We start from the raw sequence: 27,864 nt of genomic DNA, 5'->3' as shown, positions 1-27,864 counted from the left end.
TCCCATATCTCTTCCCTCTTGTGTCTCCCTCCCTCCTACCCTCCCTATCCCACCCCTCCAGGCGGTCACAAAGCACCCAGCCGATATCCCTGTGCCATGCGGCTGCTTCCCACTAGCTATCTACCTTACGTTTGGTAGTGTGTATATGTCCATGACTCTCTCTCGCCCTGTCACAGCTCACCCTTCCCCCTCCCCATATCCTCAAGTCCGTTCTCTAGTAGGTCTGTGTCTTTATTCCTGTCTTACCCCTAGGTTCTTCATGACATTTTTTCTTTCTTCTTAAATTCCATATATATGTGTTAGCATATGGTATTTGTCTTTTTCTTTCTGACTTACTTCACTCTGTATGACAGACTCTAGGTCTATCCACCTCATTACAAATAGCTCAATTTCATTTCTTTTTATGGCTGAGTAATATTCCATTGTATATATGTGCCACATCTTCTTTATCCATTCATCCGATCATGGGCACTTAGGTTGTTTCCATCTCCGGGCTATTGTAAATAGAGCTGCAATGAACATTTTGGTACATGACTCTTTTTGAATTTTGGTTTTCTCAGGGTATATGCCCAGTAGTGGGATTGCTGGGTCATATGGTAGTTCTATTTGTAGTTTTTTAAGGAACCTCCCTACTGTTCTCCATAGTGGCTGAACCAATTCACATTCCCACCAGCAATGCAAGAGTGTTCCCTTTTCTCCACACCCTCTCCAGCATTTATTGTTTCTAGATTTTTTGATGATGGCCATTCTGACTGGTGTGAGATGATATCTCATTGTAGTTTTGATTTGCATTTCTCTAATGATTAGTGGTGTTGAGCATCCTTTCATGTGTTTGTTGGCAGTCTATATATCTTCTTTGGAGAAATGTCTATTTAGGTCTTCTGCCCATTTTTGGATTGGGTTGTTTGTTTTTTTGTTATTGAGCTGCATGAGCTGCTTGTAAATTTTGGAGATTAATCCTTTGTCAGTTGCTTCATTTGCAAATATTTTCTCCCATTCTGAGGGTTGTCTTTTGGTCTTGTTCATGGTTTCCTTTGCTGTGCAAAAGCTTTGAAGTTTCATTAGGTCCCATTTGTTTATTTTTGTTTTTATTTCCATTACTCTAGGATATTCATTCATTTATTTATTCATTCAATAAATATTTATTAAACATTCAATCATTAGGAAGACACAGTCCCTCGTTTTCTGGTTGTTTTGCTTTTAACCAAAAGAGGGGAGTAAAATTCCGAATGGAATAGACAAAGATCAAGCAAGTAAGCTGATGAATACTTGGCTAAAGCCACCCGTGGCTACGAATGGCACCTTCTGCACAAACACACATATTTTGGGTGTATATTTATTTAGGCAAATTCCAAGAAGTACCTTAAGTGCCTGGAGGGGAGGGGAGCTAGAAAGGACAAGGTATCTTTTTCTTTTCAGATTCTAACACAGGAAAAATATCCCACAGGTACTGATATTTCAAAACTAAAGCTAATCATCATCAGGCTCATCAACGTCAAACACGTATTTAGCATCTCTGTGAACTGTGAACTGGGCTACATGTGAAGAGTGGAACATCAACCCTGCCCAGGAGGAGCTCAGGTGGAGAGAAGAACGTCACCTGCAAGTTTGCTGGCAGTGTCCAGAAGGTTGTGCGGGTGACCATCACCGAGAGAAGACAATCTTACCAGTAACCCGACGCAAACACACCCTGCTCTAGAGACTACAGAAAGGTATCTTCATTTTCCCGTTCAGTCATCCTGCAGTTCACACAGAGCCCATTCCATTCAGGTGTTCACTACGAGTCCCTTCAACTTCTAGTCTCCCGCCCTTTTCTTCTTCCTGTACATCTCTGAGGTCTTTCCTACCCCTTTGCCCCCTTCTGCAGGATCCCTGAAACACTGGACATTGTCCCAGGTTCCATGGTGCCAGGACAGCCATAGGCCCCCACTGGCAAACAGACCTTGCTCTTGCTAATATTGACACCATCTCTGTAATCTGTGACCAAGGTAGTAAGGGGGGGTGACAAAGGAGGAGAAAAGTCCTATCCTGCAATATATCCACAGCTAAATAGAATTCAAAGAAGAAATGTTATTGAAAAAGTGGTGTTTGTTAGCAATAACTCTTGCTCTTAAAAATAAAAACCAAAAATAACAGTGACTTAAACAAAATAGAGTCCTATTTCCCTCTTGCATAAGATTCCACAGGAAGGAGTCCAGTCCAGGAGCTACTCCATGAAATTCCCAGGAACCCAGCTCCTTCCAGCTCATTGCTCTGTCGTTTCTAGGATGTGACCATAGTCTTCATGATCCAAGATAGCCGCTAGAGCTCCTGCCATCAGGTCCCCATGCCAGACAGCATGAGAGAGGTCAGGGCAAAAAGAAGAGACAAGGAATATAGGTCAGTTGTCTTTTGAGGAAGTTTCCCAGAACAACAGGACAATCATGATTACAACTCCTTAGTGAGAGGAGTTGTAATCACCTGATTACTCCAAGCCATAAACAAGCCTAGAAAATGGAATCTTTTCTGAGTGACCATGAGCCCAGCTAAAAATTGAGGGTCTTTCTATGAAAGAAGGAGAGAACAGATATTGTAGGAGACCTTGCTTCTCAGCCACAAATAGCAAACAAGATGCTTTAGGAGTAGAGTAGAGTAGAGAAAGATCAACCTAAAACTAGGAGAATTGGAGATTACTTCATAGAAGACAGGTGGATCTTGAAAGTTGTAGTATTTGGACTTGTGGAGACAAAGAGGACATAACAGATGGAGTGAATAGAATGAACAAATGCACAGAAGTGGGAAAATGTACATCCATTCATGCTTTCATTTCTTTCTTTATTCGTTAACTTTTTAAAATGTTTATTATGGAGCTTCTCAATCATACATAAATGTAGAGAGAGTAATATAATGGACCTTAAAGCCTCATCAACAATTTCAACAATTATCAATATTTTAAAATTATCAATAAACATTTACAAAGTGGCTTTCAAGTAAGAATACAGAAATGACTAAAATGCAATGGCCCCTAGAGGATGTGGAGAATAGGGAACTCTTGTGCACTGTCAGTGGGAAAGTAAACTGGTGCAGCTACTGTGGGAAACAGTATGGAGGTTCCTCAAAAAACTAAAAATAGAACTACCATATGACTCAGCAATTCCACTCTTGGTATATATCCGAAAAAAAACACTAATTCGAAAAGATACATGCACCCCAATGTTCATAGCAGCACAATTTACAATTGCCAAGATAAGGAAGCAACCTAAATATCCACCAACAGATGAATGGATAAAGAAGATGTGGTATATGTGTGTGTGTGTATATATATATATATATATATAAATCCTATAAAAAGAATGAAATGTTGCCATTTGCAGCAACATGATGGACTTGGAAGGCATTATGCTAAGTGAAGTCAGACAGAGAAAGACAAATACTGTATGATATCACTTACATGTTGAATCTAAAAAAGTCAACTAACTAGTGAATATAACAAAAAAGAAGCAGACTCACAGATAAGGAGAACAAAGTAGTGGTTACCAGTGGGGAGATGGGGGAGGGGCAATATAGGGATGGGGGAGGGGAAGGCACAAACTACTGGGTGTAAGATGGGCTCAAGGATGTATTGTACAATACGGGGAATACAGCCAATATTTTGTAATAACTGTAAATAGAAAGTAACCTTTAAAAATTGTATAAAAATTTTTTTAATGGCTTTAAAAACTGAAAAATAAAAATTTAAAAATAAATAAATAAGAAAAAAATGCAGTGACCCCGGGAGCTTATGGCATAGTGGGTACATCCAAGGGAGTAATTCATTAAAGGAAATGAATGAACACTAGGTGAAGCTGGGTGGGAATGTAGCAGCAGATGTAATTACTATACAGGGCTACCTGTATAGTAATTCTCTACCGTGTTCCAGTCATTGAGCTGGAGAAATCTGGATTAAAAGTTCCATCTCAGTTCTGTGGATGTTTACAGTCCTACAGAGGTGCTCACAGTCTAACAGAAATAAATAGATGCAGTTACAGAAGGCCTGGGCTATCGTACCGTGAGGTATGAACGTTACTCAGCCAATAGGGAAACCAGAAAATGACACAGTATTAAACGGGATGTTCAGATGAAAATCAGTGCTGGTATGAAGGACGGATTGCAAGGAGAAAAAAAAATAGGGAAATGGTTAAAAGTGAATTTCAAAACGACCTGAGTAAAGAGAAAAAAAGAAGAGAATGAACGTATTTTGACATCTCATTGTGCCACACACTGTACTAGGGGTGGCTGACCTGGGCTTGGTTTCTAGGTTGCACGCAGTGGGATCAGAATTCGAATCTGTTCTGCTGGCCTCCTAGGCCTCTGTACTTGCACCTACATCACTGTGCCTCCAAGTCCCCACCTACAGGAGTAACAGAAGGAAAAGGGAAGAGGGCGCAGATGTGAGGATGCTCCCCGAGATCAGAATTTGGTGAATAATTGAAGCTGGGGGGGGGGGGGCAGGGTGGGGGAAGGTGGGCGGAGGAAGCGAAGTCGGCCGGAGCTTCATGTCTGCATGGCGGGAAGATGGTGGTGTGTTTATCTGAGACGTGCGAGACAGAAGAAATGGAGTTTGGGGAACAGATAAGGCATTTGATTTCGGATGTGTTGAAGTAGAATTGCTGTCTAGCAAGCAATTGTAAACCTGGGTCTGAAACTAAGGAAAACATCACGCCCCTATATACACGTTTAGGAGACACTGGTGCGGGTGTGACAGCAGGAGTGCAGAATGTGCAAGGCCTCCTGGAAGAAGGGACCTGTAAGAAGAGACAAGCACCAGACTCAGAACCTTAGTTAATGCCCGTATTTCCTGGATGGAAAGCGGAGCCAGGGCAGCACCTGGAAAAGACTGTCAGAAAACGGAAGGAGAAACAGGAACAGCGTCGTGTCCCAGAAATCACAGGTGACAACCCCAAGATGCACGGGTGGGCGAGCGGCGACTGTCCCAGAGCGGGAGGGTCGTCAGCGACTCTTCAGGAGCAGTGGCCTCCGCAGTGGTGGGAGCAGGACCCCCGTAGGCTGGGAGGGAACCGAGAGGAGCTGGCGGCGGCACGGATGCACCCTCTTGCATCAAGAAATTCTCGTTGAAAAGAGGGAAGAGCTAGGATAGAAGCCGGAGAGGAGATGCAATGTGGGAAGAAAGCTGCTCTTTTCAGCATGAAGGGTGTGGGTCAGTCTGAGAGCAGAGAGAAAGGTGCCGTCAAAGAAGGCACAGTTTTTCCTCTGGGACAGGAGGGGAGGGAAGGAGGCCAGAGGGGAAGGAGAGAGAAAGCGTGAAGACAATTGCATTTCCTGATGTGCTTGGGCGGGATTCCAGGAACTGGAGAGGTAGGTCAAGTGACAGACGGGACAGAAGCAAGGGTGTGTGTGTTTACGGCTGGAGGAGCCTGGGAAGGTCTGGAACAGGATGCGGGAGCATCGTCTGGTGAGGCTGCCCGGTGCAGATCGCGGTGGGAGCAGCCGAGTGCGGAGCCGAGGCCCGGGCTCCGTGGGCTCAGCACTGCTTGTACCCCGGCGCGGAAACCTAGGGCTTTCCGGGGGTGGGGGGGGGCGAGGGGGAGGGTGTCCAGCGTGGTAGGAGGAGCTGAGCTGAAAACGAAGACTGTGGGCCCGGACGCCACAGAGGGCCCAGTGGAACCAGGCAGGGCTGGCAAGTTCCTTGAGGCCAGAAACTGCCTCTGATGCCTCATTACAGCTGCCGACTCTTGGCCCATAGGAGCTTCTCCGTAAGTGTTTCGTTATAAATGAGTGAGCGGAGTATAAGGCAGCAGGCATGTCGTGATGCTTTATTAATTACTATTATTATCTGTCAGCTACACAGACAGATTCAGGAAAGAGAGGGCACTCAGGCGGTCGGAGCAGTTCAGAGAATCCTACGCAGACTTCCTATTTGTTTACTTCCCCCATCAGTGTTGTTGGTCCTTCTGTCTTTTCTTTTGTGACTTTCTTAGTTATTTCATCCCTCCTCTTTGCACCCGGCACTGTCTTGCACAGAGCAGACATTCGATGCCTGTTTACCGAATTGAACGCAAACCAAGCCGCAACGGGTACATTGCTGTTGTTGTTTATCTCTCAGAGTACAAAACCAGCTGAACATAGGAATTGGGGCGTCTGCTTCCTGACACCGTCCATCCCTTGGCCTCATCATGAGAATGTCTTGCTAATTTTAGAGCCGCCTGAGCAGCCTCGGCACAGTCCCTTTTAGCCTCCATTCCTTCCAACTTCAGCCGGCCTTGAAATAAGCACCCCTCCCCCACCCCCCACCCGGCCCCCGCCCCCAGCACTCCGCACCGACCCGCTAGCCTCTTCCCTGCCTGGCGTTTCCCGCCTTGCCCCCTCGCGGATGGAGCCCTAGCCCTCCCTGGACCCCTGCCCGGATGCTCAGGGTTGCCTTTCTAGATCTTGGCTACCTTCCACCAGGATCTGGTCTCTGATCAGTCGTGAGTAAATACTTCTCCCTGTTTAACTCAATCCTGGGCATCCGTGGCTGGCCCATCGCTACAGCTCCCGCATCTCAGCCAGCAAGAACTAGACCAGACCTGTTGGTAATCCTCAAACCTTTTAAATCTGTGATTCTGGAATTCGTGGTCTACTTTTGCACAATGGAGACCCTTTTAAGAGGTAGTTTAGGGACAAGAGACAGTCCGGGCGAAGCTACCAACCACACCAGGGAAGCCAGAACAGAAACACTGGCTTCTATGTTATACAAATATTTCAAAACTTCTCAGTAAATCTTTCTCTCTGAAGGACAAACAGTGTCATAACTTCCTTTCTTTCCTTAGTAGGAATCCTTGTTATTACAACTGAGAAAAGTCAGCACAGAAAGTATTTTATAGAGTCATTTATCAGGCTGGACTGAAAATCTGGACCCATCACTCCCGACTGGAACAGGTGATCCATGGGATGTCTTACATCAAATTCTACCTTATCTTATTAACTCCTGCAATGTAGGTGGGACCTCATCGCATCTTGAAGCTGAATCTATTCAAATGAGTCCTGCTGCATACGGTCAGAAGTTCTGGGGCTAAAAGTTTGACTGATTAAAGGCCATTTGGCACAAAAATAAGTACTTTGTCCGTGTAAATGTTGCACCGCTGGTGACTCTGTTGTCGCTTGTTGTAGGGTCCGCAGGCGGGTTGAGCAGGTGCAGTGGCAGCATCACAAAGCTAGAAGATAGGGTCCAAACCCACCGCTTTCTGACCATGTGAACGGTGATCCCCCACCTAAGCCCCTTGGGACGTGGGGATCAGGGCATCACAGTGTCTCCCACGTGGAGATTTTACGAGGATTAAATGAGCTGCTTCATTTAGAAACTGCCCAAGAAAGCTCTGGCACCTAGTAGGTGAGTAGTGAGGGGCTTGCCTTCCCAGACCCCTTCTCTACTCCCTGCCTTGTTTGAATGTGATGAATATGAACATATTATAAAAGCGGGAATGGCCTCTGCTCCCTCTGTAGTATGGAAATCATTTGAAGTGTATGGAATCAGGAATTCATTTTTGTGGAATTTTCTCACGTAGTTTGCCCAAGTGCCTAAACACTTCACTGACACTTTTTTATTTTTGTATGAAATGCGTTAAGTGCTTCCTGGTTGGGGTGGCACTTTAGTGTACATGAAGTAATACGTCAGCCTGTGGGGCAGTCCAGGGTCAGACTATTGTCCCCATTTTACAGATGAGCAAACTAACACTCAGGGAGGTGAAGTGCTTGACTCAAGGTCATGTGACAAGTACGTCTGGGAAGTGGGGAACCCAGGTCTCTCCACACCCTGCCCCAGTTTCTTTCTCTCCCCAGCTGCACTGAGGTACTAGTTTCCCAAAGCCCAAGGGGCCCAAAGGTGGAAATACACCTTTGTTCGATGAGTTTCTGACTTGCTGCTAGAGTATTAGGGGAACAATGTCCTTGACTGGGACGGTGGGTAGAAATATCAGCTGCCCCAAACACCTAGGATTTCCTCTATTTTGCTCCCTTGGAAAAACTCAGCTTCCCAGGATCCTCCTGGAAAGTCTAGCACTATTTCTCCAGCACTCTCACTTGAGATGAGTGAAAGCTTTGCCTCAGAAAGAACAGAGGGACAGTGGGAGGGGATGAGACAGCAGATAAGCACCAGGGCAGGAGTCTTGTTCTTGAGGAGGTTTTCATGATTTCGTGGAGACAGATGGTAGCTGTCTATAAAATATGCTTGCAAGTCCTGCTTCCTTCCTCATTTTGGTTTGTTGTGACAACTGGAGTTAAGTTTTAGTCAAATAAATATATAGGATCATATTTTTCACTGCAAGTATTGGAATAATCAAAGCAATGGGATGCCTCACAAATTTCTCCCTTCGGTTTATACAAGAAAACGTCTTCCTGCGAAGTGAGTTTTACTCTGTTTTCCTGGGTTGTGATGGGGAGGCGGGGGGAGAACATTATGATCCATTTCTCTGATGGTAACAGCTTCTAGTATCAAGTCACTAATCAGTTAGCCGGGATCAGTCGTTCAAGCAGGGGTTCATCCTCATTCTTCTTCAACACCATGCTCTTGTGAATTCCGCCCGGAGCCCACTCACCGGCCACTGGTTCCTGGCCCCTCATTCAGGCTTGTCTCCCTCCACAGCCCCCCATCCCAAGAACCAGCCCCGTCCTGATGTCCCATCCTGAGCCTCATTTCCTCACTGTCCTCCAAGCAGAGTAATGGAACTCCTAGCGGAAAACTCTAATTCCTTTTGGAAAACACATTTTATTTTAACAAAGGCCCCCAGTGCTAAATCTGGGGTTCACAGTAGGGACCATGTTTTAGGGGAGCAGGGTCTTTCAGGATCCCAGACAGGCTGCCCCTGCAGAGCCAGCTGATTGATGGTAAAGGGTGGTAAGGATCCCGCCCAAATACTCTGACACACAGATCATCTCACTTTGCCGGTTGTCAAGAGAGCATCTTTCCATGTGACTCAGACGAGCACCTCCAGGAAAAAACAGAAACAAAATCGCTGCACAGCGTGAGTGGCTGACGTTCAATGCAGCGGGAACTGAGTAGCCAAGGTCAGAAGGGAAACTTGGCACAAGATTAGGAGTAAGAAAGAGACCTGTGAGGACAGGTAACAAAAGGAGATGACGTGAAAACATGCAGAAATACACTTCATGGAAGGAAACTCTGGACAAGGAATGTCAGGTGCGATTAGGAGCGAGAAGGAAATAAAGCGAGATGCTTCCGAGTGGTTGCTCTGTGGTGTGATGGGCATAATCGACTTGATTAGACTCTTCAGGTTCTGATTTACAGAACGCAGGGAGAGATGCCCGTTAGTGACCTATTTAACGTTTACCTCTGAAAAGCCCTGTGCTTTTTTGTCTCATTTGAAATTCAGACTTGGTGGGTCCTTTCATTTTTGTGATGTCAGTTTGTTTCTTTACAGTATTTTGAGATGTTAAAAACTGACTTAGGAGACTATTGTCTCCTAAGAAATTAAAAATTACCTTTATGGTTGAAAGGTGGAAGACATTAGCTGACTTAGCAATGCCCCTCTTGGACCTGAAGCAGGTTTAAAAATATTCTCTCTCTCTCTCTCTTTCTTTCTCTCTCGTGCCTTTTCCATGATTTCCACTGATTTATACACGTATTAAAAGTTTCCTATTTCTGGACTCCTAATGATCGAGATGACATTGTTTTCCTGCTTTATAACATTTTAGTGGGTCAGGGCAGAAAACAATGGAAGGGAAAAACTAAATGTTTTGAAGATAGTATATAAAGTTGATCTCACATGGTCCATTTCTTATATGTGCTAATTGGGCTTATCTATCGAGGCTGCTGACAATCTAGGCCTGGGAGCCCACCAGCCTGGGGCCAATTACCGCCTGCTAGTTATGTGACCCAAAGCAAGTTGCTTAATGTTGGGGGCATCAGCTTTTCACCTGTCACATGGAGGTAACGATAATGCCTACCTCTAAGAGCTGTTGTGAGGATGGAGTTAATATACGTGTAAAGCACTTATTAAGACTCTGCTCTCACTATTATCCAATAAATTATTCAGAGAAGCCTCAGAAGTTAGAGGTTATGCCCATTTGAATACTTAGATGAAATCATTTAGGTAAAACTGTGATTAAATATATATTGAAATGCTCTTTACTACTGTGCTTAAAAGAAAATCAACTTCTTTGGCAAGTTACTTGAAAAAAGTCCAAATACAAAATGCTAAACAACATGGCTGAGAAAGAGACTTTATTTGGCTTCGTCAATAGCTAGAACTAACGTATATTTAGCACTGTCTAATAAAGAGCAATTTTTAAGAAGAGCCTGTTTATCTTCATAAGTTCTGCTTAAAGTTTTGGCCTGGCGATAAGCATTTGTCATCTGGTGGCTGCACAATGTCCAAACCTCTTTCTTATGTTCAAGGAAGACCCCACTGTCTGAGGCTTGGTGGGGAAAGCCATGCCTATTTCTCTCTGTGTCGTGCCATGTTCATAACCTTCCCAGGTGTACGATGTATGTTGGTTAAATTGCAAATGTAAACAGGAAGAACAGTTTTGCAACCCTGAATGGCTACACAGTGAATCAGGGGCTTATGCCCTGTTTCCGACTAGCTCCACCGAGATTAACTGAGTATCTTTGGGCAAGTCACACAACTTGCCCAGTTAGTTTCTAGTTTCTGCATCAGTGCATATGAAGTGCAAATGAACCCACTGACCTAACTGGAGTGATGGAAGGATTAATCAATGCATGAAAATTAACTGGGGATATGTATATAAAAGTGCAGTTCTATTATATACTAAACAATAGAATATCTTTAACTCACAAATACTTTTCCCGTTATAAGTGTTTTCAGAATAATTTAGTGAACTCCCAGAAATTTCTATACTATATATTATTACAAACTTTAATTTATTCTTCAAACCATTATGAAAGTAAAATAAATTTTCTATCCTGTGTCCAAATTCCAGTTTCTGGGCATTTAGGAAATCTTTCTTCCTCAACCTTCCCTTTTATTTAATTGGAAATTGATTTAATAGTTACCAGCTTTTAAAGCTTTAATGAAATTGTATACTTCTACTCTATTATTCCATATTCTTTTCTCTCCTTTAAGGGGCTTCTATAAGTTAAGCCCCCATATTTTTCTTAAATAGATGCATTGCTTACTCAATTGAGAAATGTGGAATAAAAATTTCCCATGACTCCTGTGATAACTCTTTCAGTTGCCTCCAAATGTTTCAACCCAGCTCTCCTAAAATATGTGATCCAAGGTTGAATAATCAACTTTATCTTTTAACACACATTTGCACACAAACACCATGACTGGAACACACACATCCATACACAGACACTTCTCTGCTTTATGCTTTTCCTCTCATTTTCATCAACCTCTGAGGTTTTTGCAAAGAGTAAATCATAGCCACCAAATACAAACAGATCAAATCCCCCTCCCCACCATGTGTGGCTCTCTAAAGCCAAGGTGATTTATGATGCTAAGTTTAAAAGAAATATCACTGCTGTTCATTGTTCTGCCCAGCCATTTAATAGCTGCTCCCAGTGAAACGAGACAGGAAAACATTTAATTAGAAGTGCATTAAATTTGGAAGACATGAGTGTTTAGCAATCTTTGCAAATTAAATACTGCATGTGTGGGAGAGATACAGATGTACTTCTCTTCATGTAATATTGTTGCCATGCTCCTGAGAATTTGAACAGGAAAGCAATTTTTTTTAAGTGAAGCTTAATTCTTTTAAAAATCTGTCTTGAATCTTTTTATAAAACAAAGCTTCCTTCTGAGCAATAAGCCTCTATTCTATCCTATTTTATCAGCATAGAATTTAGCCTAGAACTAAAAATGCATTGAACTTTTAGAAGTTTGTTTATTGAGTCAACAAATATTGAGCACTGTCTTGGTTCAGGCTGCTATAGCAGAATACCATAGACTGGGTGGCTTAAACAACAGACATTTATTTCTCATAGTTCTGGAGGCTGGGAGTCTAAGAGCAGAGTGCCAGCATGGTCAGGTTCTGGTGAGAACCTCCTTCCTGGTTTCAGGCAGTCATCTTCTTGCTGTGTCCCTACCTGGCAGGGAGAGAGAAAGATCCTCCATTCAGTCCATTATAAGCACCTACTAAGTGCCAAGCACAGTGCTGTCTGCTAGGGGCACAATGGTAAACAAAATAGACAAGGTCCTGCTCAAATGAAGTATACAGTCCAGCAAGGCAGAGAAATGACAAGCAAACCAGCAGACAGTTACAGAGGAAGACAAGCAGGCTGATGAGGGGGAGAGAAATGGGGGAAGCAAGTCTAGAAAAGGTCATCAGGGAGAGATGTTCTGAGGAGGGGCCTTTTGAGCTGAGGCTGAAAGGCTGAGGATGAATCAGCATGTGAAGAGCTGGGGAAGGGCATTCAGGTGTGACATGGTGCAGCAGTGAAGTAAGCCTCCAAGGAGGGCTTCTTGTGGGGCCTGGGTTTTTCTGGTGGCCCTAGGGGAGAAGGTTAGAGGTAGGTGGAGGCCAACGTCTCAGCTCAACATTCTAGTTCTATTGCTTTCTAAAAAAGATGTTGCTTATGATGGTATCTTTGAGGTAGGGTAGTTGTGTGGACTGAATGTTTATGTCCCCCCAAATCCATATCTTAAAGCCCTACCTTCTATGGTGATGGTAGTAGGAGGTGGGGCCTTTGGGAGGTGATTAGGTCATGAGGGTGGAGCCCTGGTGATGGGATTAGTGCCCTTATAAAAGAGACCTCAGCACTCTCTTTCCACCAGGTGAGGATACTAGAAGTCTGCATCTATAAGCCAGAGGAGGGTCCATGGCCATGCCAGCATCCTGATCTCCAACTTCCAACCTCCAGAACCGTGAGAAATAAATTTCTGTTGTCTATAAGCCACCCAGTTTATGGTAGTTTGTTATGGCAGCCTGAGCAGACTAAGGTTGTAGTATATCTTCAGAAATTCATAGGCTGGGAATTCTCTGGTTGTCCAGTGGTTAGGACTCCGCACTTTCACTGCTGAGGTTGCGGGTTCAATCCCTTAGTCGGAGAACTAAGATACTGCAAGCCAAATGGCGCAGCCAAAAAAGAAAAAGAAAAGAAAACAGAAGGAAAAGCATAGGTTAATACAAAAAAAAAAAAGATGCATTTCTTCCGTTATGAAGCTCAACTGCCGTAGTGTGGGAGCTGGGGGAAAGGAGGACGTAATGGAGGCATATTTTAAAGTAGTAATAATAACAACATCCACCTGGTGAGGGCTTACTCCGGGAGATTCTAAGGGATTTACATTATTATCTCGTTTACCCTTATAACAAACCAGTGAAATGGTAGATTAGAAATGTGATCAGCTGCAAGTAATAGAAAACCTCAAAGACAGTGGCTTAAATAGGTAGACACTGAGGGTATTTTTCACATAGAAAAAAAGTATTAAGGTATACAGTCCTGGGCTAGGAGAGCTGCTCAGTGATGCTGTCAAAGACCGAAAATCTGGTTACTGGTGAAAACTGTGACCCACTGCCAATTCTAGCTGTAAGAGCAGCAGCATCCGCAAAGCAGCATCAGGAAAAAGGATATGGACCTTAGTGACTGTTTGTTATTGTCATTATTACCAAAAGTGTTTATAACCCAAACTTCTAAATGACAGGGCTGCAAATAATTAAAGGACACATTTTTGGTTCTTGAGGGAGTTACAAAGGAGTTGGATGAGCCAGACTTCAATATAAAAAGATAAATAACAGGGCTTCCCTGGTGGCGCAGTGGTTGAGTCCGCCTGCCGAGGCAGGGGACACGGGTTCGTGCTCCAGTCCGGGAAGATCCCACATGCCATGGAGCGGCTGGGCCCGTGAGCCATGGCCACTGAGCCTGCATGTCCGGAGCCTATGCTCCGCAACGGGAGAGGCCACAACAGTAAGAGGCCTGTGTACCACAAAAAAACAAACAAAAAAAGATAAATAACAATGCAGCCTTTGTTCTTCTGTTCCCTTGAGATCATTATTACTGAGACCTGTTCAAGGGCAAGCATTGTGGCCGGGCTTAGATCACAAAATGGCTTAGGTCTAAAATGGTTCCTCTTATGTCAAAAGTTACATCTGGTTCTTTTCCTCTGGGGCCCCCTACCTTATCTGCTTACACTACCAAGGGCTAACCTGGTCAAGGAAAGCTTCTTGGAGTGGGGCGGGGGGACTTTAAACTGAGCCTGGAAAGGAGGACAAGACTTAGACAATTAGAAGCAGTAGAGTAGGGCATTTCGGGTATGAAGAATGTCATAATAAAAGCTTCAGACTGAGAAATGAGCCTGACATTTTCCAGCAGTGATGAGGAGATGAGCTTGGCTGGCAGGGAGAGGTCAGGGGAGGGAAACAAAGTTTGAAATTGGTGGAGGCAAGGGCAGTGGGCTTTGTGTTCTAGCTGGGGAAACCGCTTGCTGTCTCCCCTAGGACGTCAGCTGTATGACGCGATCCACCACTGAGTAGATCCAACTTTGCTCTTACTCAAGGTCACATTCATCATTTGTGCATCAGATATTTATTAAGCTTTTTTCTGCAATGAGTTAGACACACTGTTAGGTATCACTGAAGCCATGATAACAAACTAGCTATGGATCGGGCAGTCAACTAGCCAATGATCCAGAAAGAGAGATTGGATTTACTTATAAATAATCACGATGCGGGACCTTGTGTGAGACACCAATAAACTGCTTCGTCATTCAATAAAATGAAAAGAAAAATTCCATCCAACTAATGAGATTAGAGATGACTATTGGAAAGGCAGCACAGAACCTGGAAGAATAAGCAGAATCAAGGGATCAAGAGAACATTCCAGAAGGAGGGAGCAACTTGAGCAAAGTTGGGAGGACGTAAGTGGGAGGACAGGGGTGTGTCTAGTTAACAGATGGAACAGAGGATGGATAAAAGGAGTGGGGGGAATTAGAGGGAGTGCTGTGTGTCACCAAAACCATCCCTTTAGGGCTTCATTTGTCTGGTGGAGGTGGGACCATACAGGGGATGTTGCTGCTGTGAATATCTCCAGGTTGCTGGGTTTTCTTTCTTTCTTTTTTTTAAATTTTTATTGGCGTATAGTTGATTTACAATGTTGTGTTAGTTTCAGGTGTACAGCAAAGTGAATCAATTATACATATACATGTACCCACTCTTTTTTAGATTCTTTCCCCATATAGGTCATTAAAGAGTATTGAGTAGAGTTCCCTGTGCTATAGAGTAGGTTTTTAGTTGTTATCTATTTTATATATAGTAGTGTGTACACGTCAATCCCAATCTCCCAATTTGTCCTTACCATTCCTTTCCCCCCTGGTAACCATAAGTTTGTTTTCTACATCTGTGACTCTATTTCTGTTTTGTAAATAAGTTCATTTGTACCTTTTTTTTTTAAAGATTACACATACAAGCGATATCATATGATATTTGTCTTTCTCTGTCTGACTTACTTCACTCAGTATGACAATCTCTAGGTCCATCCATGTTGCTGCAAATGACATTATTTCGTTCTTTTTTATGGCCGAGTAATATTCCATTGTATATATGTACCACATCTTCTTTATCTACCCCTCTGTCAATGGACATTTAGGTTGTTTCCATGTCTTTTCTCTTAAAACTAGCTCAGGCATTCAAAGGCCGAGAGCATTGATAATCTATAGAAACTTTACATTGGGGAATAGTTGGTTTCCAACACCAAGTCAGTTAACACCCAAACAAACATACTTCGGGTCCCACTATCTAATAGTGGTTTGGAAAAACATTTCCGCAAATGTTAATAGGTTTCCCTGAGTACACCCAGAGGTGAGTTGATAAGACTCTGAAGCCAAGGGGGGCCCGGGACACTTCTATCTCCAAAACAGAAACAACGTAAAACTGCCTCTCTGAGGCTAAAATAGAAGAGGTAAAGGGATGTGAGCCTGGCAGGACAAGCTGTTCAGGCCCGGTCATGCTCTTCCATACTGTGATCTAAATTTAGACTCAAATCTGAGAACAGGAAGACAGATTAAATGTCTGTTTCCATTGTAAATTCCACATTCCCAGTTTGAATTTCCTTTAGTACCTTATAGGTCCTTTCAAAGTCCCCCCTATCTGCACTGGCGTCCAGACTGTAGACACACAGAGCTGTGGTTTCTGGCATAGGATCATAAGAAAATTCCAGAAAGTTTGAGCAGATGTGAAATCTGGAAAGGAAGGTGGTTATTTGATGGTGATAACATCAGGTCTGGGGAAGATTTTCTCCAAGGCCACCCCACCTTCACCCCTGAAGTGCTCCTGTTTCTGTTCGTGGGACAGTCGGTTATTAAAGCTGACTTCTTTTTTTTTGATAAATGTATTTATTTATTATTATTATTATTTTTGGCTGCGTTGGGTCTTCGTTGCTGCACGCAGGCTTTCTCTAGTTGCTGTGAGTGGGCTTCTCTTGTTGCAGAGCATGGGTTCTAGGCACGTGGGCTTCAGTAGCTGTGGGTCGAGGGCTCTAGAGCGCAGGCTCAGTAGTTGTGGCGCACGGGCTTACTTGCTCCATGGCATGTGGAGTCTTCCCGGACCAGGGCTTTAACCCGTGTCCCCTGCACTGGCAGGCGGATTCTTAACTGCTGTGCTACAAGGGAAGTCCCTAAAGCTGACTTCTAATTGTGTGCAGGGGCCTGGGCTTCTTATCGTTTTCCTCCTTGCCAGTCCCCCTGTTTGTACCTTTCCTTTATCTTTGCCCTTTGGCGCAAACAGAAAGTCCCAGCCGTGTGAGGGGAGGATGGAGTGGGGGTGGGCTGTGTTGGCTGAGGTCGGTTGGGAATAGCAGACGTTCCAACAGTGAAACATTGGCAAGTCCCCGTTCCATGCTGGCTGAACCTTGCCTTTCTTTCTGTGTTCTTGGAGACAAGCACTGTTTCTTCTCCACCCAGATGATAATACTCACAAACCAGGCCATCCTCGAGTTCATAAGTAGTCTCCTTCCTCATACAAGTCGGTGGAGGGTACACGGTAGCTCACTGGCTCCAGGAGAGGCTCCGTAGATTAGCTAGTTGATTAATAACGACATAGCACTCTAAACTTGCTGAGCGTTTATTTCATATATTCTATGGATTGTTACTTAATGATAAAAGACACTCCTAGTGAGAATAGTAAAACTCAAGGTCTAACAAGAAAACAATCTATAAAGCTATACACCTTCCCCTGATTTTTCTAACATTGGAAGAAATTTCTCTAACGTTAGTAAGCCCTTTAGAGAAATACGAAAGAAAGAGGGGAAAAAAAGAAAATGAATTTAGTGAGAAGAGCTTTCATGAGGGAGAAAATGGGGAGGACGAGGGAAGGTAAAGGGTAGATGTGGCAACAGGGATCCTTAGGGAGAAGCAACACCCCAGACCAAGGAGGAATAGGATAGATTCCCAAGTCTTCTGGAGAAGTTTAAGGAGAGCAGACGTCCTCGGCAAACACATTTTCGAAGAACAGTTTGGGGTCATCCAGACATTCCGTTCAAATTAGTGGCTGTTCTGGAAAAAAACAGACAGTAGCTGCTGAAACAAGCAATCTAGAAGCGCAAGGAAGTTAATGTTCACAAATGGAAAGTTTTCCAGGCTGGTCTCCAAGTCATTGCTGTAAGGCCGTCTCTGTGAATTGCTGTGGCTTTCCAACAGGCTTGGGGCAGAGCCCTTCCAAGGAGAGTTAAAATCCCCCCACCTCCCAGAGCTTCTAAATTTAGTGTTATTGTTAACATTATTTGTACAGTTATAAGGTAAAATACGTGCTGCTGAAAGCTTAGCTCTACAAGGAAGCAGAATAATCTTAAACGGCTGATAATCAAATCCTTCTCACACAGAATTTACAGAACACATTTTCTCTAAGCTGCTCAGCTACAGAAGGTGGTGGGTATTCCAGTGAGATAATGATTTTTGGAGAGATTCCATCTCCTAGGTGACATCGAGTGACCTCAGGAAGGTCTCCCATAGATAGCTCTGCCTACCCAGGAGGGCAACAGACCCAACTGCCTAATAATGGACAGAGTGCCCCCAATGTGAATAACTGCCCCCCACTGAAAGGATTCAAGCTGAGACAGGACAACTTGCCCAAGGGGATTTCTGCTCTAGTAGCTGGACACATGGGCCTCCGAGGTCCCTGGTTTTATGACCCTAGCAGCACAGGGCCAGTGAAAATAAGAAAGTTGTTAGATGGCTTTGTTCTCAGGACTTAGAATTATAACCACTGACTAAAAGAATGCAAAAAAAAAAAAAAAAAAAATGAGGTCCAGTGGTTAGAACTCCGTGCTTCCACTGCCAGGGGTGTGGGTTCGATCCCTGGTTGGGGAATTAAGATCCTACAAGCCACACAGCACGACCAAAAATTTAAAAAAATAAAATGAAAGAATGCAAACAAACTCAATGGGATGATTTGGAGGTAGGTATATTGTGAGTGATTTCTTAGAAGAGCTTTCATGCTTCCTTTTGCACTTCTGGTCTGGTTTATGTAACTTTTCTTCCTCATCATCTAGGATTTATTACAAAACAGACTGCGACACACTGTTGAAAACAAACCATTTCTTGCAGCTTCTTAGGAAAGTGGTAAGACGTACTAAGTTTGTCTTATAAGTGCTGAAGGTAAACTTACAAAGCTTGCAGGCATGTAATAACATTAAAAAAAATACAGAGATGTATTCATTTATTAATTCATTTTCATTTGTCCTTCATATAAAAAATTTTTTTCTCGTGAAATAAAGATACACACAAACACCTATATACAAATCACCCGAGCCAGGAAATAGCACTTCATCCGACCTAAGACCCTCTGCAGGCCTCTCCCAAACTGCACCTGTCGCTCTATCAACGTCAAGTCTATCCTGAAATTTCTGTTACTCTCGTCACTGTTTTTCTCTATAATTTTTATCACCTGTGCTTTTATCCTTATCGTTTAAGAGTTGCTTGTTTATGAAGTGGATCATATCTTAATCTTTCATTGCTTCTTTGCTTAACATTTTATTTTTGAGATTCATCCATGTCGATGTAATTGTGTAGTATTTCATTGTATGATTATACCACAATTTAATGATCCAGTCCACCTTTGGTAAACATTTGGATTGTTTCTTGCTTTTTGCAACTATGAACAATGCTGCCATTGATTCCTGTATGTGTCTTTGAGTCCACTTGTGCAAGGGTTTTTCTAGAATCCATACCTACATTGGAATTACTGAGTCTTTGTATATGTGCACATTCAACTTTCTAGGTAATACCAACCTGTTTTTCTAAAGTTATTATACATTTGAATTCCAACCTGCAGTGTGTCTGAGTTCTGGTTGGTCACTCCACATCAACAGTTGGCATTGAACAACTTTTTATGTTAGCCGTTTTGATGAGTGTGTGGTGTTATCTCATTGTAGTTTCAACTTACATTTCCCTGATTCCCAATGAAACTAAATGTCTTTTGATAAGTTTATGAACCATTTACACTCGTTCTTTTGTGAAATTCCTCTTCATTTCTTTTGCTTGCTTTTCTATTGATTGCTAGATTTTTATTTATTGATTTATATGAATTCTCTGTATCTTTTGGATTCAAATATTTGTTTGATTATGTGTGTCGCGAATACATTCTCGCTTTAGAAATACTTCCTTACCCAGAATTTGTTACCATATTCTCCTACATTGTCTCCTAAAAGTTTTGTATCATCTATCATTGAATCTTAAGTTGCCACTGATGGTAAGAAACATCACAATTTCAGAAATGGTAAAATGTGAAAACAAGCGTATCCTTGAAATGATGACAGCAATGCAGTTTTGCTTTTCTTATATAGGTCTTTAATCCAACGAAAGCTGATTTGGTGAAATGGTGTAGCGTGGGGTCCACATCTATTTTTTGCTATATGGATAATCAGCTGCCTCCTCGTCATTTATTGAAAAGTTTATCTTTCCCCCAATGATCTGAGCTACCATCTCTACCATACACTGAGTTTCCGTATATGCCAGGGGTGTTTTTGGGCCCTCATTTTTGTTTGGTTGGTCTGTTTGTCTCTCCCTGAACCTATACCACCCTTACTGATTACTATAGGTTTGGTATAGAGAAGGGTAATTCCTTCCTCTATGGTCTTCTTTAAGAGCCTCTTGAAGAAGAGACCTCTGTTGGGATTTCAAACGGAAACGCGTTGAAGTTATAGATCAGTTTGTGGAGAATTAATATTTGTATGAGATTGGGTCTTTTCTATCCATAAATATATTTCTCTAATTAAGTCTTCTTCATAGCCTTTCAATGAAGTTTTATAATTCTCTTTGTAAAGGTCTTACATATATTTTATTAGATCCATTCCTAAGTATCTTGTTTTTTGATACTGTAGGGGAGGGAAACGTTTTCCTTGACCATATTAGGGCCCCTGACTGGGTCTGAAAATGAAACTGACAAAGACAGATTCACAGGAGAAAAGCATACAAAGTTAGACTCGGGAGCCTTGGTAAGAAAATGATGACCTGAAGAAACAGTTAAGACTGTGTATTCTTTTTTTTTAATTTTATTTATTTTTTATACAGTAGGTTCTCATTAATTATCTATTTTATACATGTTAGTGTATACATGTCAATCCCAATCTCCCAATTCATCCCACCCCCACCGCCACTTGCCCCCTTGGTGTCTATACGTTTGTTCTCTACATCTGTGTATCTATTTCTGCCTTGCAAACCGGTTCATCTGTACTATTTTTCTAGATTCCACATATATGCATTAATATACGATATTTTTCTCTTTCTGACTTACTTCACTCTTTATGATAGTCTCTAGGTCCATCCACGTCTCTACAAACGACCCAATTTTTTTTTTTTTTTTTTTTTTTTTTTTTTTTTTTTTTTGCGGTACGCGGGCCTCTCACTGTTGTGGCCTCTCCCGTTGCGGAGCACAGGCTCCGGACGCGCAGGCTCAGCTGCCATGGCTCACGGGCCCAGCCGCTCCGTGGCATGTGGGATCTTCCCGGACCGGGGCACAAACCCGTGTCCCCTGCATCGGCAGGCGGACTCTCAACCACTGCACCACCCGGGAAGCCCAAAATGACCCAATTTTGTTCCTTTTTATGGCTGAGTAATATTCTATTGTATATATGTACCACATCTTCTTTATCCATTCTTCTTAGACTGTGTATTTTAATGCTGAGTTTGATAAAAAAAAAAAGGGGGCAGTAGTATAGAAATATGATAAGGAGTATAAAATAATTATAGTAAACACTGCATGGCATCTTTCAAAAAGTTTCATTTCTGTTTATTGCTGGTATAGATGGATGCTCATGATTTTTGCGTATTGACTTTTGTACCCAGAAACATTGCCAAACTCTCATATCCATCTCAACAGGCTCGGTACACATTCTTTTGAATTTCCTACATATACTATTATGTCATTGTGATTTTTTTCCTTTCCAATCTATATATTTTATTTATTTTTCTTGCCTTACTCCACTATTTAGGACCTTAAGTACAATACTGAATAGAAGTGGAGATGGCAACACACTTATCATGTTCCCCATTTTAAAGGGACTGGTTACGTATAATGTTTGCTGTAGGTTTTTGTAAATACCTTTTATCAAGGAAAATATTCCTAGTTTTCTATGTATTTCATCTGAATGGGTATTGAATTTTATCAAAGAATTTGTCTGCATCTACTGAGGTCATTATATGATTTTTCTCCTTTAATCCTTTAATGTGGTGAATTACATTAATTGATTTTTCTCATTTGAAATTAACCTTGTATTCTTGGGTAAACCAGTTTGGTTCTGATTATCATCTTGCCGGATTCAAATTGCTAAAATTTTGCCTGTGACTTTTCTGTCTATATTATGACCTGAAATTTTTTGTTTCTCACATTCTCTTCGTCAGATTTTGGTATAAGTTTATGCCAGCCTCATAAAATGATTTGAGAAATAATCCATCTTTTTCCATACTCTAGCTTGTGAGACACTGGAATTATTTATTACTTGAATGTCTGGTAGAAGTCACTGGTAAAACTGTTTCAGCCTGGATTTTTCTTTGCAGAAAATATTTAACAACAGATTCAAGTTCTTGAATGGTTATGAGTCTATTCTGGTTTTCTATTTCAGTTTTTTTTTTTAATTTTATTTATTTATTTATTTTTGGCTGCATTGGGTCTTCATTGCTGCACACGGGCTTTCTCTAGTTGTGGCGAGTGGGGGCTACTCTTCGTTGCGGTGTGTGGGCCTCACACCACAGTGGCTTCTCTTGTTGCAGAGCACAGACTCTAGGCACGCGGGCTTCAGTAGTTGTGGCTCGCAGGCTCTAGAGTGCATGCTCAATAGTTGTGGTGCACGGGCCTAGTTGCTCCACGGCATGTGGGATCTTCCTGGACCAGGGATCGAACCCGTGTCCCCTGCGTTGGCAGATGGATTCTTAACCACTGCGCCACCAGGGAAGCCCTATTTCAGTTTTATTAACATATTTCTTGGAATTTTCCCACTTCATCTAAGTTTTCAAATTAATTGGCATAAAAACGTTCACAAATATGTCCTTGTAATTTCTGCGTCATGTGTGATTATAAACTATATAGGAATATAGTTTATTCCTCACATTGTTTGTACCTTTTCTTTTTCCCTTTATCAGTTTTCACCAGAAGTTTGTAAAATGTATTAGTCTCTCACAAATCCAGTGTTTGGCTTAATTGGTCCTTTCTATTGTATGTTTGTTTTCAATTTTATTTTCTTATTTTATCTTATTTCCTTTCTTCTGTTTCATTGAACTTTATTTTGCCGTTCTTTTTCTAACTTTTTTGCTCTTTACACTTCCAAATATTTTCTAATGTAAGCTTTTTGGTCTAAATTTCCCTTTAACTACTTGTCTAGGTTTCCTCTCTTTAGCTTCCACATGTACTATTGAATATTTGTTACACAGCATTTAAATACTGTCACATTTTCATAACTATTTGTTCTTTGACCCAAAAGTTTCCAAACAAATGGGTTTTTCTAGTTTTGTTTTTTTTTTTTAAACTGATTCTTGGCTTAATTGCATTGTGGTCAGAGAATATGCTCTGTATGATAGGAAATTTTCAAAATCTGTTGAGACTTGCTTTATGGCTCGATCTATGACCAACTTTAGTAAGGTTTCTGGGTGGGCTCAAAAATAATTTTTTCCTTACTCTATGATTTTGCACTTGGGGTCCCACCTTTATTGGGTCTCCCATTAAACTCCCCACTTAAAGCGGACCCTATGCTTTTACTTCCGTCCCCAAGACTCCCACGGCTGCAAAAACCAATATTCAGATTCACTAGATTCAGCAAATACCTTCCAGGCAAAAGCTGACCTTGGCCTCTGCTTACCTCTCCTGGGTTCTGGCCTCTACTCTGTCCTAGGGCTATTTCTTAACTTCTTGCCAGTTTTTGGATCCCTTCCAGAATTTTTTTTTTTCAGAATATATTTTTAATATTTTACCCGGTATTTTTGTTGTTCTTTTCAGTGGAAGAGTTAGTCCAGACGCCTAGCCAAGCATATAACTAGAAATGGAAATCCTCTTCTATTTTTCATCATGTATTTATTGGACACCTACTATGTTTGGAATAAGCGCTATAGTTGTGATCTGTACAAGGTAGACTAGTAGCATGAGAAAAAGAGATGCTGACTGGGGTAGGACAGTAGAGGAAACTAACAGGAGGTGGCGGGAAGGTGGTTAAAAACAAGCAGGCCTGGGGATGAAGCCCAGGATCTCAGCTTACTAGCTGTGAGGCCTGAGGCAAGTCACTCAACCTCTCTGTGCCTTCATCTATAAATTGGTATTAACAATAGCAGCTACCTCATAGCTTTGTAGTTAGAATTACTAGGAAGCTAAGGAGTGATGGCTCAGAAAATGCTAACTAGCCTGTGTTCTCATAGAAGAGATGCAAAAACTGGGAACAACAAAGTTATTTCTCTACGACTTAATCCCCTCCCCTGGGAGCTGCCAGACGGAGGGCATAGGACCACCTCCCTTCCAACTCCAGGCTTGGGAGACTGGATTCTTATTCTAGGGAAAATCCTTCACTCTTCTGGATTCCCTCAAAGAAACCCCTTCTCACCAGCCCTCTCCCTCCTGAGTTAGATTGCTTCCTCAAGGAGTTTAGAGTGTTGGAAATTAAAAGACAGGAAGGAAATGGCTTGCAGGCAACTTCTGCTTTTCAGAAGTTCCTGGAGACAAGCAGAATGCCTGTGTGCATTCTTACAAGGGGGGGGGTGGAGAGAGGGGGAAATGTATGGAGAAAAATGGAAGTTCATATTTTAAAAACTAGCCCGGGGCTTCCCTGGTGGCGCAGTGGTTAAAAATCCACCTGCCAATGCAGGGGACACGGGTTTGAGCCCTGGTCCAGGAAGATCCCACATTGCCGTGGAGCAACTAGGCCTGTGCACCACAACTACTGAGTCTGCACTCTAGAGCCTGCGAGCCACAACTAGTGAGCCCTTGTGCACAACTACTGAAGCCCATGTGCCTAGAGCCTGTGCTGTGCAACAAGAGAAGCCACCGCAATGAGAAGCCTGCTCACCGCAACTAGAGAAAGCCTGTGTGCAGCAACGAAGACCCAGCGCAGCCAAAAAAAAAAAAACAACAAAAACCTAGCCTGGTTCAAAAGGGGTGGCTAAAGCACACCAGCTAGACGGAGGAGAGAAGAATGAAGAGAAGAAGAGTACCCTGTATGCCTGCTAGGGAACTTGGGTATTTTCCTCTGGGCAGTGGATTGCTGATAACTGGTACCATGGTCAGATCTGCAATTCAGGATGGAGGGTGCTTCGAACTGCTCAGGAACTGAGAGCAGAGAGACCAACTTGAATATGCCCCCAGTGGATCCTCAGAGATGTGGTGAGGGTGGGCCTGATGGCTAGAGGATGAGGCCTCATGCTGTGCAGCTGTGGATGCCCTTGAAGGCAGCCAACACGGTAGCTCTGCAGAGGGCTCTGGAGAGTAGAAATGACGAGACGTGGTGGACATGGAAGGGGAGAGGAAGGAAATGAGACTCCTTCCTAGGTTTCTGGCAAAGATGACTACATGGATGATGGTGCAATTAGCCAAGATAGGAGATTCAGGAGATTTCATCACATTTGATGAAAAAAACACAATGGAGCTGAATTTGGCGTCAACGCGGGCCATGCTGGTGGAGGTGTCTAAAGCCTCTGAACAGTCATGGGGCCCTCTGGGTTCTGGCTGATGCGAGGAGGAAGGAGTTTCCAGAAGGAAGTCGTGGTCAATAGCATCTTATTCTAGAGATTGTGAGGGAGGGCCTGAAAGGGTCCACTGCATTTGGCAACCAGAAGTTTGTTGGTGACTCTGGCCTGAGGAACGTCAGGGGCGGAGGAGAAATGAAGGCTGTGAAGAAATGAAAAAGGGGGGCCTCCTCTTTCCAGGGAGCTTGGCTGGGGAGTGAAGCTGGCAGAAAAGTTGATGGCCTGGGGACAAGAAAGTCTGCTACTTCTTCTCCTGCTTCTCCTCCACCCCGGGCCCCTCGCGGCTCCCTGGTGGGAGACGCCTGAGCCTGCTAACGCTGAGGGGTGAGTCCAGAGTTGGGGGAAGGGACACGGAGCGGAAGGGGGTGGGGTCACTACAGGTGAAGGAAGAGTTTCCTTCCTCCTACATTCCAGTGGACTCAGTGGGAATCCGGGGCTCCCCACACACTTCTTAGGTGTCAGGGGAAGGGAGTGAAGGCCTATCGTGCAACAGGTATTTCATGAGTCTCTGTTTTGCTTAGGGGGTGGTGTAAAGCAGGTAGACACCAGAGAATGAGAAAATCGTAGACACCTGAACCAATCATTCAGCTGAGGGATCAAATCTCAGGTGGGTTTGGAGGAAGGGAGGATGTCTAAGGCTTCCTGAATGATGAAAGGAAGGAAGGAAGCCTGGCAGAATAGTTCCTTCCCAAGGCAGGAGGTAGTGAAAATAGCCTGAAAGAAACAGGAAAAATCCAAGTGGGAAAAATGGAAAGAAAAAAAAAAAGCAAACAGCAACAGCACGCTCCGGGTCCCAGACGCTAAGCTAAATTAGGCACTTTACATGTAATGGTGTGCAGTCCTCAAGACAATCCCGTGGGAAAGTCATTACTGTTTCCATTCTATTGATGTAGAAACTGAGGATCCAGCTATTTTTCTCGCTTTAATTCCACTTCTCCAGAGCAGAGTGAAATGCTCTGAAATATGAAGGGGGAAGTCCAGTCCTTGTCTTTGAGAATTTTTTTCTGCTCGTGAAGCCAGGTGAAAGGCACCGAAGAGGAAAATTCTACTAGTGACCTTGGGCCTAGGAAACCACCTTCGTTTCCCCTGGGCCTCGGTTTAGGATGGGGCAAAGCTTGGCTGAGTGCTTGAGAAAGGCAGAAGGAACTTGGATGAGGAAGTGGTTGCCCGGGTTCCTTCTGCAGAACCAGCCCGGGGGCCCCTATGGCAGGGCGCTGGTCCCCCGGTCGCAGCACAGCCCAGTCACACCACAGTCCATCTCTGGGAAGAGACTGTGCTGCGGCTGGCTCGGCACGCAGGAGCTTTATATAAATGCCTATTTTTCAGTATCCTCAAAGGTATCATCCACAGGACGCGTATTGAGAAATTAATGGCATTTGGAAGGAACACTTGTACTTCCATCCATAACTTTCAATAGCGGCAAAAGCAGCAAAGAGATCAAAACCAGTGTGCAACAATAATATACAGCCCTGGCAATCCATTTCTTTAAACAGTATATTTTTAAAAGGGGATGTGTAGTAGGACTTGGGGTGGGGGTGGGGGGGAGAAAGTAAGCAAAGAAGCAGATGCGCTACTGGTGATCAAAAGTGGATTATAAAACATTCATGCCGTGAGCATTTTTTGCACTTTAATATTTCTTTTTCGGTAATTGGGCTCTTAAGATCCACGTGACCCGCCGCGGTTGCCATGGGGACCAGAAGAAACTTGATTGCGGAAAAGTAACGTTCGGGTTGCAGCAAGCACTCGAAAGGCCGGGGCCTTCCCGGGAGCGCGGTAGATGGGCAGCGCGGCGGCGCGCGGGGCGGCTGAGCAGGAGGGAGTCCGCCGGGCGGCGCGCGGCCGGGAGCTGGCGGCGGAGCGCGGCGTCACGTGGCGGGGAGGGGCCTGCGCACCGCCCGCTGCCGCCGCTGCCGCCGCCGCGCCGCGCCGTGCCGTGCCGTGTCCCATTCATGAGGGCCGCCCGGCTCGACTGCGGCCCAAGCGGCTCCCGAGGCAGCGGCGGCGGCGGGCGCCCGGGCCCCGCGCGCGCCCCCGGCCGGCCCCGCCTCCTCGGCCGCCCGCGAGCGCGCCCAGCCGGGCCGGTCCTCATCGTCGCCGTTCGGTCGCCGCTTGCCTTCGGCCGCCTGCGGGCGCCAGCGCGGGGCGGGAGCAGAGTCGCTGCAGGTAAGCGGCGGTGCCGGGCCGGGGTCCTCGGCGGCGGGGTCTCCAGCGCGGCGCGGGCGCCGGGCCGCCCGGCAGAGGCCGGGACCCTCGGGCCCGCGCTGGCCGAGCCCCCTGCTCGCGCCCCGCCGCCGGCGTCATCTAGAAACACGGACTCGCGGGGTGGGCTGGGGGGTCGCGGCGGGCGGGGAGACTGAAAAATTTGGTGCCCCCGCCGCGCGAGCGGAGGGTCACTTCAGACCCCCTCCTCCTGGCTCTGCGGTGCGGAAGCTGGAGCTGCGGCCCCGGAGACGCTCGGCCCAGCGGGTCCCGGTGAGGGAAGCGCCGCCGGAGGCCGCGTTTCCATTCAGCTCCCGGGCCTGGGGGAGGGGGCCCGGCACGTGATACGCATCGCGGCGGGGGCCCGGGAAGTTGCTGTTATTCCTCTGCGGCCGTTCGTTTGCCCGGCGTCTCCGCCTCAGGGCTGTAGACGGGATCCCCAGTGTGAGTAGTTTTTCACCTCCCAAACCCCCTCCCCTCTGCACATCTTAATCTGTGTCGAACATGTTAAGGTACAGTTGATGCTGAGGGTTGCTCTCTCAACTTCTAACCCCGCGGGTCATCGTTTCTCCCCCCG

The sequence above is a fragment of the Stenella coeruleoalba genome, assembly GCF_951394435.1.
Source record: "Stenella coeruleoalba genome assembly, chromosome: 14".
Classification (NCBI taxonomy): domain Eukaryota; kingdom Metazoa; phylum Chordata; class Mammalia; order Artiodactyla; family Delphinidae; genus Stenella; species Stenella coeruleoalba.
This window is presented reverse-complemented; position numbering follows the sequence as displayed.